Here is a 12,269-nt window from a genome sequence, read left to right as displayed (position 1 = left end):
GCCAAACCCATACCAAGTATGAATAGCAGAGTTCTCCTTATTCCCCCTGTCGATGGGCAAGTTTCTGATTTTACCTGTGAATACTTAGCTGTATTTGAGGCTGTTGACTGTTTTCTTCTTAAAATATCTTCTTTTTATAGCTCCATTGTGCTACTTCTATTAGATATTTTTTTACTCCTACTCATTCTGTCATACCTCCTGATATGTTTTTCTCCTTTTTTAATAGTCTATTCATCCTCTGTTCCCATGTTTCCTTGGTATTCTACTATTTTGTATTCTGTCCCTGAGTGATCTTCTCTAATATGTTTTCAAAGTTAATGACTCCCAAATTAGTATTTCAAACTCCCAAGTCTCCTGAATGCCCAAACTCAGACTGAACACCTTGGTTTGAATGTCTAAGAAGCAACACAAATATAGCATTTCAATTCTCACTCTGGATTCTCTAATCCCATGAAGTCTTTCCCCTCTCATTAGTATGCCACCTTTGATACACACCTAAAAATCACCTTTTACATTCTCCTTCTTCCAAAAGCCAATATCTGATTCACATATAATTCCAAAATACAGTTCAGAGTTGACCATGTTGCTCTAGCTTCATTACTATACACTAAAGCCAGTCTACCATCATTTTTGTTGGGGATGTTACTAACAGGTCCTATTTGATTTACTGAGCTCCAATCAATAGTTGCCAAGTTCTTACTACTATCAGATAATTTTAGATATTAGGGATATATCAGTAAATTTAACATAAGAATATCTCCACTATAATCAAATACTGTGAAAACAAGGGTTATACCATGGGGGTGGAATGTACCAAAGAAACAAACAGAAAAATCCCATAGTGTATTATAAATATGTTTTAAAAAAACCAGTAGCAAGAAAGAAATACCCATTTGTGTCCCTATCTTGGGGTTCATTTTGCTTAACATCGTCTTATATGGTCATATGTACATAATTTTTGACCTTTTCTGCTTGTCCTAGACTTATACTAGCTATTGAAAATAAGGGAAACCATGGGACCTATGTTTCTTTGGGCCTGGCTTACTTCACTTAATATAATTTTCTCCAAGTCTTTCCATTTCCTAACTAATGGGGCAATGTTATTCTTTCTGATGGAGGCATAGAATTCCACTATATATATATATATATATATATATATATATATATATATATACATACACATATACATATATATGTATATGTATATACCACATTTTCTTGATCCATTCATCTACTGTATTTGATTTCAGTGCCCTGCATCTTGTATATACATATTTCTAATTTGGAGAGGGGAAGGGAAAAACAAAATAGGGATACAGGATGACCCATTGTAACAATGAGATGCACAAGACACTATGTTGAAAAACGAACTTTACAATTTAGGAGGGGGAGGGAGATGAGGGAGAGGAGGTGTAGTTGTGGAGGTGGGAGGGAAAGGATAGGGGAAAAACACAGGAGGAGGCAGCAATGCTTGATAAGAAATGTACTCATTACCTTGCTCATGCAACTGTAACCCCTCTGTACAGTATTTTCACAATAAAAACTTATTAAGAAAAGAAATGTACTCATTATCTTACTCATGTAACTATAACCCTCCTGGAAAGCATCTTTACAATAAAATAAAAAATTTTAAAAAATGAAAAAAGAATATCTCCACTATAAAACTGGTTCTGTTTTAATGGAGGGAGACAGACAATATAATCATAAACACTGCATGTGCACACACATGTATGCACCTGTACACGTGTCTCTGTGTGTGTGTGTGTGTGTGTGTGTGTGTGTGTGTGTGTGTGTATTTTAGAGGTAGTGAGTGCCTGGAGGGAATAAAAGAAAAGGAATAAATTGATCAAGATAAAGAAGAATCTTAGGAAACTTGTACTTTTAAACAAATGATCAGAAAGACAGTACTTCAAAGATATTTGTATAAAAATATAAATTGGATGAGGGAATGTCACATGTAGATATTAGAGAGAGTATGTGTAAGCACCCTCCGGAATGATCACACTTGCATACAAAAGAACAGATAAAAGTCCATGTCATTTGAGTTGTGTAGGACAAGCCAAGGACAAGAAGTACGTAAGGCAGAGAGAAAGCAGAGAGAGAAAGCATACCCCCTTGGTAAGATGCCCAGACTGGCTTTGAACCGCCATCCTCAGATCTCAGCTTCCTGAGTGGTTAGGAGCACCTGGCTACTCTAATAAGTTTTCTTCTGTCCCAGATGGTACTGGAGGTATCACATATATTGAGTGAAGAAAATCACAGGAAAGATTTTACTTTGCTTTTTTAATACTTTTTATTGTAAAAATACTGTACAGATAGGGTAGTTACATGAGCAAGGTAATGAGTACATTTCCTATTAAGCACTGTTGCCTCCTCTTTCCCTCCTACCTCCACAACTATACTCCCCCCACCCCACCTAAATTGTAAAGTTCATTTTACAACATAGTGTCTGTACATGTCATTGTTACAATGGGTCAACCTGTATCCCTATTTAAGCATTTTGTTTTTTCCCTTCCCCTCCCCCAAATTAGAGAAGTGTATATACAAGATGCAAGGCACTGACATCAAATACAGTGAAAAATGGGTTATACTGTGGGGGAGGAACATACAAAGAAACAAAAAAATCACATGCTTCATTATAAATATGTTAGAAACAAAAGCAAGAAAGAAAAAAACCACTTGTGTCCCTATCTTGGGATTCATTTCACCTAACATCATCTTATATGGTCATATGTACATAGCTTTTGACCTTTTGTACTTGTCCCAGACATATACTAGTTATTGCAAATAAGGGAAACCATGGGACCTAACTTTTAAAAACTCAGATATTTTTTAAAGAATAATTATAGATCTGCAGAAATCTTTCAAAGATAGTATAGAGGGTTCCTGTATAATATCTATTCGATTTTTTCCTATTAACATCCTTCATTATCATGATACATTCATCACAACTAAGGAAATGGTGTTGGTTATTATTACTACTCTCTATACATAACATATTTTACTAATTTCCCTAATATATTTCTCTTTTGTTGGTCATGAGGCTTGGGTGCTGTTCCTAAGCTTTTTGGCTGAAGGCTAGCACTCTGCCACTTTGTGCCACAGCTACATATCCAGTTTTCTGGTGGTTAATTGGAGATAAAAAGTCTCACGGACTTTCCTGCCCAGGCTGGCTTCAAACCACCATCCTTAGATCTCAGCCTCCTCAGTAGCTAGGATTATAGATGTGAGCCACCAGCATCAAGCTCCCCCTAATATGTATTTTTCTTGCCCCAGGATTCAATTTAAGTTATCCCATTACATTTGGTTGTCATACATCCTTAGTTTCCTCTAGTATGTAATTATGTCTCAGACTCCCATTGTTTTTCATGATTTTGATAGTTATAAGACATTAAGTCCAGAATTTTGTATAATATCCTTCAGTTTTTGTGTGTCTGATTTTTTTCTCATGATTGTTAGTCTGAGCTCCTTTCTCATGGTTAGCCTGAAATTCGGGAGAGATCATTGGCCACAAAATACATGAAGTTAGAGTACAACAAATAATAGCAAAAGCAGCCTTAAGAACTTAAAAGGAATACCTCAGCAAAAAAAAAAAAATCATTGAAGAGAAAAATCTAGGAAATGTTTATAAAGTATTTAAGACAAAAACGTCCTGTATAGGGGGCTGGGAAGGTGGCTCAGTGGTAGAGCGCTTGCCTTGCATGCCTGAGGCCCTGGGTTTGATTCCTCAGCACCACATAAGCAAAAACAAAAAAAACCGGAAGTGGTGCTGTAACTCAAGTGGTAGAGCGCTAGCCTTGAACTGAAGAGCTGAGGGACAGCGCCCAGGTCCAGAGTTCGGGCCCCACGACCGGTCCCCCCCCCCAAAAAAAAACAGTCCTGTATAAAAAACAGTGTGTGTAGCCCGCTCCCTGTATAAAGGACAAATTGTGAATAAATTAGCTAATATTTCAAATTTTAAAGAAGGAAAGACAAATAGCACAAATCTAAATCAAGAAGTAACAAGGAAACAAAAATTAACAGATTCATTAAATAGCAGAAAAAGAAAACTAGACTTAACGGAGAAGAATAACACTCTTTTAAAAAAGTTATTTATTTATTGTTATTGTTATCTTTAGGTAGTTGTACAAAGAAGTTCCTATTCTACAAAACAGTATATATGAGTACAAGGTGTCTGACAACATTGTCACCCATCTCTCCTAACCCATCCATTCTCTCACTTTTGAATAACACTCTTTTAAAAGAACAATAAAACCCACAAGCCTTTTTATGGGGGGTATGAGGGCAACAGTCAGAGTGAGAACCAATCATGATGTGAGAAAGGGCATAAATAATACAGGAAACAAATAATACAGAACAGACATATGCAGACATTAAAAAATCGGCATTGAGTAGTCAAAAAGAACTTGAAAACAATAAGTAAAAATCCCATGGAATGGGTCATTTCCTATTTCCTACAAAAGTACAAATGATAAAATTGGTTTTTCAACAAGACTATCACAGAGGGCACAAAAATCATACAAATATAATAAGATGGGGGGAAAATGAAGAAAGCAGTAACATTGTCCAAATAAAAGGAATACACTCATTACCTAGCCTATGAAATGGTAATCCCTTCATACAACCCCTTAAATAGTAACAGTAAAAGTATATTTTAAAATTGTAATAGAAGCTGAAATGATGGGCAGTAGTGTCTTTTTCTAGTGGCATCAGATTTTTCCAACAACTTTTAGCAGAATTTCAAGAACTATGTATTCTTGTTCCATATTTATATTATATAAATATGAAATTATATAAATATATGAGCCATTATATAAATATGAAAATACACAGGAAAATAACAAAGGAAAAATGCAAAGATGCATACCTTTGTTTCCAAGCTATAAATATAGAAACAACGAAACTATTTTAATGCTACAACAAATCTCATTATTTTGTACAATAAATGTGCATTGGTAAGACAGGAAAAATATTTCTTTGCTGATTTTACTTTGGGGAAATGCAAATTCATCGCTGTGGTTAATGTAAATTCATCTCTGTGGTTAAAAATGTTTCAAGGGACTTTGATTTAAAATGCACAATAAGCCAATATAATTATTCCCATTGACTTCTGCAATACTTAGCCTGCAATTACAACCACTGTTAAAAGACAGCCATTATGGCAACAATTCTTTCTAGATTTTAGAAGAGCATCACGTGAGAAACTAATATTTACTCAGTTTTATATAGCAAACTTTGCCTGGCAGAATTCCAGACTGATAGATTATATTTTGCTTTTTAAAAAACTCAATTACTACTACTTTATTTCCTCTAAGTGGCTATTAATTTGTTCTGATTTGCCACCACTTATCTGAAACAACTATATCATTTTAAAAAGCTACCATTGCATCTATGTGTTAAATCTGTTCAATTAGGTGGTGATCAGTACTCATCACTGTCAGTTAAAAATGGTATTTATCTTAGGAGATATGGAGTCAAGAAATAAAGGCTGGTGATCTTCTTTTTACTCACTTTGTCTCTGGGGTTCTTCATGCTTTCTAGCATTGCAACAAGATGACCATTGTGCCCTTGTTCAGAGTAGAAGAGGGCAGGAGCACCCATGCATATTCCTGCAGCTGCCATGCACAAGCTGCAGTGGACATTCCAGGCTGGCCCCTACCATGTTCACATCTGCAGCTGGCTCCTGCAGCTGTGCACATATACTTCCAGTTCTGCTTCCTACAACTGTGAGCCCACATGGAGCTAGCTGCCCAATCCCTGTCATCAGCCTCCACTACTATGCATGCACCTGCAGATGGCCTCAGCAGCAGGCCTGTTCACACTGCCAGTTCTGGCCCCCACTGCTGCCTGCCTATTCAAGTCTTTTGCTTCTAGACCCTGAAGTGCTGGAAAGGAATCTATCAACCCTTACAGCCATCACAGACCTGCCACAGCTCTTGCAAACAAGTACCACACCATTGCCAATGTCTAGACCCAACTGTCTCCTAGAAAGCTCTTTCCATGACTTTCTGAAGCCAGTTTACACTCTAGTGTCTGGGTGACTAGATCAGATGTTCCAGGGGTTCTTATGTGCCTCCTCTACACAGACTTCTTAACAAGCAAGTCCACAAAATCAGGCTACAAGAATCTCAAAGAATCAGCTCTATAGGGTAATGACACAGGATTATAGTAAACTTCCAATAACTGGCTCCAAAGAAATGAATATACATAAATTGCCTGATAGAAAATTAATAATTGATCTGGGCCCCAGTGGGGCTGTATCTACTCAGGAGGCTAAGCTCTGAGAATCATGATTGAAAGCCAGCCTGGGCAGGAAAGGCAGTGAGACTCTTGTCGCCAGTGAATGCCCAGAAAACTGGAAGTAGCGCTGTGGCTCAAAGTAGTAGAGGGTTATCCTTGAGCAACAAAGCTCAAGAACAGTGCCCAGGCCCTGAGTTCAAGCCCCATGACTAAGAAAAGAAGTAATATTTGTTCTAAAGAGGCTTAGTGAACTAAAAGAGAATAAACGTAAACTATTTAGCTGTACCAGGAAAAGAAGACAAGAATAAAACAAAGTGACAGAAAACATGGAAAATAATTAAGAGGACATTTTAGAACAAAAGCTCATAATGACAGAAATAAATAGTGCAATATTATACTTAGCCACAGTATATGACACAGAAAGAAGTTTGAACATCAAGGCAGAACTTTTGAAATCATCCAGAGAAGAAAGAGCAAGGAATGAGGAAGAATGGAGAGGGACTACAGGATCTGTGTGTGACATTTATGATGCTAGCACTCACATTACAAGGTTTTAGAAGCAGGGACTGAGGATCCAACACCTTCCAACCATGCATAAGTCCATGCATTACACCCAGAGTTGGGTAAAACAAATTCAAAAGGAACAAAGGAGAACAGGGCAGGAAGCTTGCTTAAAGAAAACTTAATTTTTCCAAACCTATTTAATCCAATGAACACTACATCAAGACAAATTACAATCAAAGGTAAAAAAATTGAGAAAATAGTAAGATTCATTATGGCATTAAGAAATCATTTTGTTGTTTCTTTATTTATAGTCTGGAAATAAAGGTATGCATCTTTGTGTTTTTCCTTTGCGTACACGTGTTGAAAAAACAGACAGCGCCATAAATTTGAGGTTTTTGAAGCAAATGGAATTCTCATAAGTTACTGGTTGGGAGATTAAAGTGGAAGAAACATTGGAAAATTGGAAGGCAATTTGGAACAGATGATACACACTTATCTGAAAACGCAGCCATTCCTAGATATACACCCAAGGGAAATAAAACAAAAGCATCACACACACACACACACACACACACACACACACACACACACACACACACACACACACCACCCCTCTAGGTAGGTTAATACAGTCACATTATATAATGTACATATACGAAAATGGATCTAGGTAACTTGAGGGGATTGGTGAGGTTAGAAGAGATGATGTGGAAGAGAATGATGCATTGTACTCATAAACTGACATGTTGAATTGTAACCCCTCTGTACAACTATTAAAGATAATAATAAAAATCATGCACAAAAATATATGTTCAATTCCTGCAATTATACTGTACACAATAAAAATAAACATGTCACTTATATATACCACATGGGTAGATTCCCCCAAATATTTTGGTATTAGAAGAACTGAGAGCCTTCTAATATCAATTGTGTGAGTCGTTTATATTAATATAAAAAGCAGTTGAAACAATCCCCCAGTAACAGAGATCAGAATATATTTTCCTGGAAAGTGACTGATGAGGATGGTGGGAAACTTTCTGGCCAGTAGAAATATCTGTGTTTCTTGACCTGGGTGGAGTTTATATGAGACTATGTATATGTAAACATTCATTAAGTATCTTCCTTTATGTAAACTGTGCCTCAATTTGATGAAAATATAGACTCTATACTTTGTTATGTTTTATTTGCTTGATCTGCCCATAAGTAAGAAAGTGTTTGATATTTCTCACTATTGACATAAAGTTCTGTGGGTTTTTTTCTAGTTCTCATTTAGTTTTCTTTTCACTGTAGATAACTATCAGCAAAATGATTGTAAAGATCTGGGTCCAATATAAATAAATCTTCCTTGCATTAAATTTGATACTAATTACTTGGTTTTTGTTTTTTGTATTTATAGTTTATATGGTGAATCCTTCTCTTTCTTTTATTTAAAATTATGGTAAAGTATGCACAGACAAATTTATTATCATAACATTATTTATTTATTTATTGTGCTGGTACTGGGGCTTGAACTCAGAGACTAATTACTTTCTCTTAGCTTTTTCAGTAGAACCTGGCATTCTACTACTTGAGCTATACTTGCTTTTTTTATTTCCTTTTTGTTTGTTAATTGGAAGTAAGAGTCTCACAGGCTTTTCCTGCTTGGATTCAAACTGCATTCCTTAGATCTCAGCTACTTGATTAGCTAAAATTATAAGCATGAGTCCTAAGTGCCTGGGTTTAGCTCAACTACTTTTCTTTTCTTTTTTTATCAGTCATGGGGCTTAAACTCAGGGCCTAGAAACTGTCCTTGAACCTTTGAGCTCAGGCTAGCACTCTACCACTTTAAGCCACAGTGTCACTTCTTTTTTTGTGGTGGTTAATTGGAGAGTCTCATGGACTTTCCTGCCTGGTTGGCTTTGAACTGAGATCCACAAATACCAACCTCCTGAGTAGCTAGAATTACAAGCATGGGCCACCGGTGCCAGCTATGTCAATGTTTTCAGTGTACCATTGATTGGCATGAGGAACTTTCAATCCATCACCATGGTCCATTTCCCTCTTTTTCACTTTGCGAAAAGAAAACTACCTGTCAAACAATAATTCCTCTTCCACCTCCCCCAACCTCTGGCAATCATCATTCTATTTTTTATTTGGATGAATTTGACTCGTCCAAGTAGTTCATATAAATGGAATAATATAGTATCTGCCTTTTTTATTGTGAAAATACTGTACAGAGGGGTTACAATTACATGGACAAGGTAATGAGTACATTTCTTATCAAGCATTATTGCTTCCTCCTTTGTTTCCCCTTCCCAACCCTTCCCATCTCTCCCCCTGTCCCCCTATATCCCCCCTCCCCGCCATCCCTCTCCACGCCCCTCCTCTGCCAAAGTTGGAAAGTTTGTTTTTCAATATAACGTATTGTACGTCTCATTGTTGCAATGGGTCCACTTGTATTCTTATTTAAACAATTTGTTTTTTCCCTTCCCTTCAACAAATTATGCCAACATCAAATACAGTGAAAACAGGGGTTATACCTGGGAGAGGGACATACAAAGCAACAAAGAAATCATCTTATAAATATGTTAGAAACATAGCAAGAAAGAAAAACCATTTGACATGTAATTTTAACTCCTTTGTACAGTATTCTCACAATAAAAAAAAAAAAAGAAAAACCATTTGAGTCCTTATGTTGGGGTTCATTTTGCCTAACATCAACTTATCTGACCTTTTCTGCTTGACTCAGACATACACTGGTTATTGCAAATAAGGGAAACCATAGGGCCTATGTTTCTTTGGGCCTGGCTTACTTCACTTAATATAATTTTTTACAAGTCTTTCCATTTCCTAACAAATGGGGCAATGCCATTCTTTCTGATGGAAGCATAGAATTCCATTGTACACATATATCACATTCTCTTGATCCATTCATCTACTGAGGGGCATCTGGGTTGGTTCCATATCTTACCTATGGTAAATAATACTGTAATAAACATACTTGTGCTGGTAGCTTTAGTATAGTCTTGTTTGTGATCATTTGGGTAAATGCCCAAAAGTGGGATTGCTGGGTCATAGGGGAGCTCTATGTGGAGTCTTTTGAGGAACCTCCATACTACTTTCCAAAGTGGCTGAACAAGTTTACACTCCCACCAACAATGCAGTAAGGTTCCCTTCTGTCCACATCCCCTCCAGCATCTGTTGTTATCAGAGTTCTTGATTATAGCCATTCTAACTGGGGTGAAGTGGTATCTCAATGTTGTTTTGATTTGCATTTCTTTTATGGTTAGGGAGGTTGAGCATTTCTTCATGTGTCTATTGGCCATCCTTCTTTCCTCTTCAGAGAAGTTTCTCTTTAAGTCTTTGGCCCACTTATTTATTGGGCAGTTGGTTCTTTGAGAATTTGTTGTTGAGGGTTTAATTTTTTGAGTTCTAGGTATATTTTAGATAAGAGACCCTTGTCTGTTGTATGGCTAATGGAGATCTCCCAATCCGTGGGCTTTCTATTGATCTTGCTAGCTAAGTCCTTTGTCATGCAGAAGCTCGTTAGTTTCATGCAATCCCATTTGTCCAACCTTTCTTTGATATGTTGTCTTTCTGGGTCTCTATTAAGAAAATTTCAGCCTGTGCCAAGGAGACCTAGGTTTTCTCCTATTCTGTCCTGTCATGTTTTCAGGGTGTCGACTTTGACTCTGAGGTCTTTGATCCATTTGGAGTTGATTCTGGTACAGGGTGATATATAAAGATCTAGCTTTAGTTTTCTGCAAGTGATTAACCAATTTTTCCAGCATCGTTTACTGAAGAGGCTGTCTTTCTTCCATTCTAATTTTTAGCTCCCTTATCAAAGATTAGATAGCTATAGGTCTGTGGGTTCCTTTCTGGGTTTTCAATTCTATTCCATTGGTCCTGAGGTCTGTTCTTGTGCAAGTACCAAGCTGTTTTGATTACTATGGCTTTGTAGTAGAGTTTGAAATTTGGTATTGATATTCATTCAGCACTGTTCTTTCTGTTAAGGATCATTTTTCCTATTCGGGGTCTTTTATTTGTTCCATATGAAACAACTGCCCAACAAATGAGTGTGCTAAAGACTTAAAGAGAAACTTCTCTAAAGAGGAAAGAAGGATGGCCAATAGACACACGAAGAAATGCTCAACCTCCCTAACCATAAAAGAAATGCAAATCAAAACAACATTGAGATACTACCTCACCCCAGTTAGAATGGCTATAATCAAGAACTCTGATAACAGATTCTGGAAGGGATGTGGACAGAAGGGAACCTTACTGCATTGTTGGTGGGAGTGTAAACTTGTTCAACCACTTTGGAAAATATTATGGAGATTCCTCAAAAGACTCCACATAGAGCTCCCCTATGACCCAGCAATCCTACTTTTGGGCATTTTCCCAAATGATTACAAACAAGACCATATTAAAGCTACCAGCACAAGTATGTTTATTACAGTATTATTTACCATAGGTAAGATATGGAACCAACCCAGATGCCCCTCAGTAGATGAATGGATCAAGAGAATGTGGTATATATACACAATGGATTTCTATGCCTCCATCAGAAAGAATGGCATTGCCCCATTTGTTAGGAAATGGAAAGACTTGTAAAAAATTATATTAAGTGAAGTAAGCCAGGCCCAAAGAAACATAGGTCTTATGGTTTCTCTTATTTGCAATGACTAGTATATGTCTGGGACAAGCAGAAAAGGTCAGATAAGTTGATGTTAGGTGAAATGAACTCCAACATAAGGACTCAAATGTTTTTTCTTTCTTGCTATTGTTTCTAACATATTTGAAAGATAATTTCTTTGTTTCTTTGTATGTACCTCCCCCACTGTATAACCCCTGTTTTCACTGTATTTGATGCTGGCATAATTTGTGGAAGGGAAGGGAAAAAGCAAATTGTTTAATAGGGATACAAGTGGACCCATTGCAACGAGATGTACAAGACGTTATGTCGAAAAATGAACTTTACAACTTTGGTGGGGGGTGTGGGGGGGGAGATGGGAAGGGATGGGAAGGGGAAACAAAGGAGGAGACAATGATGCTTGATAAGAAATTACCTTACCCATATAATTGTAACCCCTCTGTATGGTATTTTCACAATAAAAAAATAAAATAAAATAAAAAGGAGAAAATGAGCAGGAGAGAGACATTCCTTTGTACAACTAAAAGATAATTTAATAGTAAAAAAGACACGGAAAATAAAAAGCAAAGTAAGGATTAAAAATAGAAATTTTTGTATAATTAAACAACATACAGCCGGGTACTAGTAGCTCATGCCTATAATCCTTAACTACTCAGGAGACTTAGATCTGAGGATCATGGTTTGAAGCCAGCCCAGACAAGAAAGTTTGTGAGACTCTTATCTACAATAAACTACTCAGAAAAAAGCCAGACGAGGTGCTGAGGCTCAAGTGGCAGAGTGTTAGCCTTGAGCCAAAGAAGTGAAGGACTAATACCTAGTTTTCACAAGACCAATATTAAGTTCATCCCAGATACTCCACAATCTCAAGCAGATACCAAAAACTCTTTAA

This window comes from Dipodomys merriami, unplaced genomic scaffold (assembly GCF_024711535.1).
Source record: "Dipodomys merriami isolate MVZ:Mamm:240054 unplaced genomic scaffold, mDipMer1.0.p SCAF_7, whole genome shotgun sequence".
Lineage (NCBI taxonomy): Eukaryota > Metazoa > Chordata > Mammalia > Rodentia > Heteromyidae > Dipodomys > Dipodomys merriami.
Note: the sequence above shows the minus strand (reverse complement) of the source record.